The 6,000-nt window shown below is 38.9% G+C and overlaps 1 protein-coding gene across 1 annotated transcript in view; it reads right to left on the bottom strand.

The window, feature by feature from the left end:
• Positions 1–3,881: 3,881 nt before the first annotated feature.
• Positions 3,882–6,000, bottom strand: part of BORCS7 (BLOC-1 related complex subunit 7) — a 141,965-nt gene continuing 139,846 nt past the window's right edge. Inside the window, exon 2 of the mRNA XM_065223440.1 lies at positions 3,882–3,895. The gene's annotated coding sequence lies outside the window, so the exon portion shown is untranslated. The remainder of the gene's footprint in view (positions 3,896–6,000) is intronic.

The raw sequence follows: 6,000 nt of genomic DNA, 5'->3' as shown, positions 1-6,000 counted from the left end.
TAATTTATTAAAGTATTCCGCCAACAACCCAATTTCATTACTTCATTATGATGGGTACCAAGCCTTTGGGGATTTTCCTTTTTAAAGAGTTGTAAAGATTTTTCTCCTTTACTTTACTTACTGCACGTTGCAGTTTCATTTTCATACCTGTGATCTTGACACTTTTACTTAAGGGGGTTAGATTTTTATTTTAGCGGGAATGACACTAATGAAGACTGCACATTGTAGTCAAAATACGTACCTATCATGGATATCAAAATTAACTATGTAAATGGAATTAAATTGAAGAAAACCTTTTTAGCTGTTTTACAAAATAAGTAATTTAATTCACTATCTCTAAATGCCGCTGGATATTGTGGGATATTTACACATAAAAATAACTTTTTTTGCCAGGAATATTTAAAATGCATTGGTAGTTATTTACCACACGGATCATCTCTGGAGAGTTTGGGAAGAAAATAAGGATTTTTGGTGCCTATAAATGTGCAAAGATCAAATTTACATGTTATATGTCAATAATTTTTAACAATACCAACATAATTTGTTCAAATCTTAAAATTTCAGGAAAAATTAGATTTCATTTTATCTCATCATTTACTAATACAAAACTCCTCCCAAGACATAAATCTTGGCTGCGTCACTGATTCGGAATAAAAAAAAAACTGAACAATCGTGATTGATGAAGCCACGCCAAAACAAATGTCGTCATCAGGTCTGTGGGGCTAGATAAAAACTTTCATTCTCTGACAAAAGTTGACCAACAGTCAGTCAGCTGTGTGTCCTACTCTTGCCTCGAAGCGACACCTTTCGAACCAGGCCATTGGATTCATCACTCGTAAAGTTTGCACAAACACAAAAGGATCCGCGCGGTGTCAGAGGTCTCTGCGCTCGAGGGCGGTCGTGTCCCAAATCCATAAATATATTCCAGTTTGGGCACCCACCAAGACCCGCTGGACCACTTTTCCAGTCCCCAATAAACCAAAAACCAGATCGAGCCGAGCAAGTTCACGAGTTGTGGGGGAGAGCTTGTTCCATTGATGAACATCGATGATGATGATGTTATTGTTGGTGGTGTTTCCTTTTCTCCCACTCTCGTTGAGTAGTTTCGATTAACTAATTTGCTTTGAACGTCTCGTTGCGGTGGCGGAGGCGGTGTACTCGCGGGTGCATTATGTAAGATGAATTGTAGTTTCATTCAAACTTTATTGATTGACTGATTGAGGCTATTTGCTCGCTGCAGTTCACCTTCCTTGTTTGAGCTGTGTGTGTCTGATTGAACCATAATGCACCCGGGTCATTGAGATCCGGTAATTACAGGATTGTTGGAGAACGAGAAGCGGGATCGTGATTTATTGGTCGATGTCTATTGATTGCGATTCGCCTTCGTTGGAGCAAAAGTTACAATGTATGAGTCGTGGACCACACAAATGGAAAGCAATGGTAATTGCATAATTTTTCTCCACATGTCAAAATTAAATCAGTTCAGTTGACCTGTTTCTGCTGGCACAACAGCAATGCACCTTGTACGTAATGTATGCAAAATGTATGTTCAAAACGTAACAGTTGAAGGGAAACATTGATCTTAGATCGCTAACATTCGTCCCACCAGGTATCCAACGTCAGGGCTCCTAGAGACGCTAGAGAGGTCAACATCGAAAGGATACCAAAGATCAGATAAAGTCAACACGAAACATTTTCATTACACTAGTAAGCTGAAATTACTTTCTCGATAGACCGACTAAACCAACCGACAGCCAACGAGGGGGACAAAAACGAAAGTAAACGCCAACGCTTAGCCACCCGACGAACGAATCACACAGGACTTTGGATCTAATTGATCAATTCGCTCAGCATCTACGGTGCCTCCGGTGTTGAGGCCTGCGCATATACCAGGATGACGTATCCGTGTGGTATCGAATAAGTACATGTTTGCGGGCAGAATTAAGATCGAATCAAGCTCTTGGTGCTGCTGAGCTCACATGTGATACCGAGTTTTCATAAAATTTAATATTCCCCTACACTACATATCCCGCAAGTCTTCGATGCGCGATCCGATAGAAGTCTATCATGGAACTGACTTTTACATAACTTACACTCGGCCTCTCAATTGCGCTGTTTCTTTTGCGGCCGTGTCTGGTTTGGTGTTTTGATTTTGGACTTACATTAATCGCCCGGTAGAGAACCATGACGAAGGAGACGCTGCTGCACAGCCACCATATGTGCTTTGGCAAGAAGATTAGGAGAGGGGGTGTTTTGGCGTAACGCAGGCGGTTCACCAGACAGTCGGTTATTGGATCACCGGGGCGCTTTGGCGATGCATAATAATCAAACCGGGCAGGCGAAACTATCAATTTCTCACGTTTTGTAAACAGATTTCAATTTACGCTCCCCGATCGAATATGTGTTAGCTGACACGGTGGTAAAAGGGGTCCATTCGGGGTACCTACCTAAACATTGGGGATCGCTTGACTGGTGCTTGCACGCGCGCTCGACATGCGAAGGCACGTTTTTCCCCTCACATCAACCTCTCGCGCAGTGTGGGTCGGATCGGCGGATTATACAAGGAACAGTCGCTTTTATTAATGGTAATTATAGTAATTCAATCAAAAGCGCTACATCGTCGTCGATCGTATCGCAAATGGTGGATGGGTAATCATGCCACTTGGCTGGACAAATCGAGACGAAAGTTGTGACTTGTGAAATGAAAACATTTATTAGTAATATAGGAAAAAAAATAGGATAAGATTCAAATTCATCTATGCGGGAGCGGGAGACCTGAGTGAGATAAAGATTTCAACAATAACTAGCACATTGATGCTGTTTACTTGCTATTATGTGTATTACATACAATGCAAAAATTATACTTTTTATGTCGCAATTATTCTTTGCTCGCCTTCTACTTTGTGTATGCAATTTTCACACTACCCTACTATAACGGATCTATCAACTGTATACTTTCATCTCATCATCTATTGTAAAAAATGTTCATTTTAAGTCTGATATTTGACGTTAAGCATATTCAGCTATATATATATATTAGTTAAAATTCATAGTGATCAAGAAAATCCAATGATAGGGTAGGGAACTGCTTTGGCCTAAGCGCCCATTTTGGGCCTATCAAGCAGAAAACATCAAATAAATCGATTAAAAGGTAGAGAACTCCTTCGACCTAATCACCCATTTTGGGCCTATCGTGCAGAAAACACAAAATAATTCCATGATTTCAGAGTTAACAAGCCAATTATGAGTTTGGTACGATACTTTAGCTAATAAGCTACCGAACGAAATCAATGAGAACGCATGATATTATTGCACCCATAATTCACAAAAACAAAAGAAGCGCTCCGACCGAATCAATTTTTATCTTCATCCGATAGGCCGAAGTGAATTCATTTGCGTTTCAATGGCGTTTCAATGCGTTAGACCGAGTTTAGAATCTGTAGGCCGAGTTTGGCGTCAAGAAGCAGTGTTAGACTTTTAACAATATCTCAACAATTTGTTTCTCTTTATCAAATCTTACGATACGTACGGAAAGGTAGATAAATTTCGAAGCCAAAACATGCAAAACTACGCTAGATTGAGAAAAACTAAGTGCCGGTTGCGCTTAATATGACGGAAATGGGGTAGGTAACCCTAACATTCACTACAGAATACGCTGAAAAAAAGTAAATGCAATCAAATTACTGTTTAACTCTACCAATATTCCAGTTTACCATAGCGACAAAGAAGATTCAAGTTTAAATTGCGTTGTTAAATTGCGTGCAATAGTTATTGCAAAAAAGGCAATCTTCCATTTAATTCCACTTAATTAATGTTGGTATCCATGACAGATACGTATTTCAACTACAATGTGCAGTCTTCATCAGTGTCATTCCCACTAAAGGCTTATCAAAATCTAACCTACTTAAATACTCTTCAACACTCACGTATTACTTCTGTGTCGTTTAAGTAACCGTAAGTTCAGTAGCGCACACAGCAAAAAATTTTGAATTTTAATTGTGATGTAAATATTCATACACGTAAACTTGTGTTTCATTAAACGCAAACGAGCAATTTGTATGCAATGTTGTTTACAAAGATGGGCTCAAACCATGTGGCTTACTTGAGCGAGTTTTCATTCTCAAGAAATTCGTGGAAAAGTCAGTGTTTACGTTTGTGACATTGACACTTATGAAAGAAAATCGGATATTTGGTTGCATGCTCAGTACACGCTATTTGAAAACTACCCATATTTGAGTAAAATCCACCTTGTTCGGTCAAAACTGAATCTAGAAACATAGAGAGGGTTAAATCCTTGGGTATTACAGGTATCGATGAGCGCTCGATTTCATTTGTCTTCCTTCTTGCAAAATTCTTGTGAAATGGAGAGATGCAAGGTCAGCTAAAAAAAACTGCATATTTTCCACAAAATCAAGGGATTTTTACGAATTAATTCCAAGAAGTAGAAGTTCCGCTACAGCTATCAAATGAACAAAGCTTCAAATAATCGCCAGCAAATATACTTCAGTTTCTCAATGCACACAATGTTTTTTTTTCAGTATTCAGCTCTATTTTATACTGGCGGTAGAACTTTTACAGCTTTGCAATACTTATATATAAACAAGGATACTTGTTGCAAAATATTGCTGCTTTGAACTGTATGCATCTAACTCCAATTTTGTGTGGTCGTATTTTTACAACTTCCTGGCACGGGTTTTGGCGGACTTGTTCTGCTTCTCGTCGCGATTAGGGGCCTTTTGTACCTTGAACGTTCGAAGCCCAGCCTTAGTTTTAGCCTTCTGGACAAAACTTTGGCTTAGGTGCAGCTTCTTAGCCACATCCCTAACGGAGGCGTTCGGATTTCGGTTGAAGGCCCCAACTACGCGGTTGTGATTTTTGGTGTTGTACGGAATACTTTTTCCTTCACTTCTGGGCTTTCGATCGGTGGTCAACCGTTCCTCGAACCGCTTAATCACTCGCGACACCGTGAAATTCGCGATTCCCAACGTTTTAGCGATGGAACGATGCGAGAGATCCTTGTTCTCGTGATGAATGCGCAAGATTTTATCACGCACGAGCTGTTCTTTCGACTCCATTTCCGCGAGTTTTGATCACAGGACTTTAAAACTTGCAGGATGTAAATAATGCACTATGAACTAAATCCACCCAAATTTTCATTAAATTCTACCCAACGGTTAAAAAGTTAGAGCAATTTCATAGTGTGGCAATTTCATCGTGGACACCCTTTACGTTATGAAATGAAATCAAAGTTTGATGCAATTGGTTCCAAACAAAAATATGAATGGAAAAAAATGGTGCATATATTTGTTATCTAAGTTTATAATAGAGAAAGAAAATTTAAAAAAATTACCCTCGCCAATTTAAAGAAATAAACAAGTATTCGCTAGGAGTTTCTCCAATTTTTGGTCATAATTGGGTTGTTTAGAGATATTGAGGTAAATACATATTCGTTATCTGCATTAAAAATGGAACCGAAATCCAAAATTTCATCAATTTTGGTACACTGGAACTATTTTAAATAAGTACGATTACATTAGCAAAAATCACCATCTTAGCGCCCCTTGGTGGGACTTTGTATCGAAGCAAGCTGTCAACAAATAGATTTTGTGTCAACGATCAAAAAATTAAATTTTGATTTAAAAATCGAGATGAATGTTAACGGGATCGATAAAAATATCGTTGTGCTCAGAAAACAAAGCTCTATCAGATGGTGTATAAAAATTGGTATATTTTTCAAAGATAAACAACACAATTACAAAAAAGCAATAAGTATTGTTTTCATAATTTATTTGCAAACAGTCAACCCATGGCAGCTTAAAATTATGTTTTTTAGGTGGCAGGTTATCGATTAAAACGCCTTCAAAAATTGTCTCCTTTTTTATGCAAACGATAATTTATAATATAAACAGCGGCGCCGGTGGTGTAGTGGTAAGCGTGTTTATCTCTCACCCCAGCAGGCCTGGGTTCAATCCCAGTCGGCGCCGCCAGGATGTTCTGAGG

This window comes from Ochlerotatus camptorhynchus, unplaced genomic scaffold (assembly GCF_037179485.1).
Source record: "Ochlerotatus camptorhynchus isolate MF236.1 unplaced genomic scaffold, CSIRO-AGI_Acam_v1.1 ptg000192l, whole genome shotgun sequence".
Classification (NCBI taxonomy): Eukaryota; Metazoa; Arthropoda; class Insecta; order Diptera; family Culicidae; genus Ochlerotatus; species Ochlerotatus camptorhynchus.
Note: the sequence above shows the minus strand (reverse complement) of the source record. Positions and strands in the feature narration are given on the sequence as shown.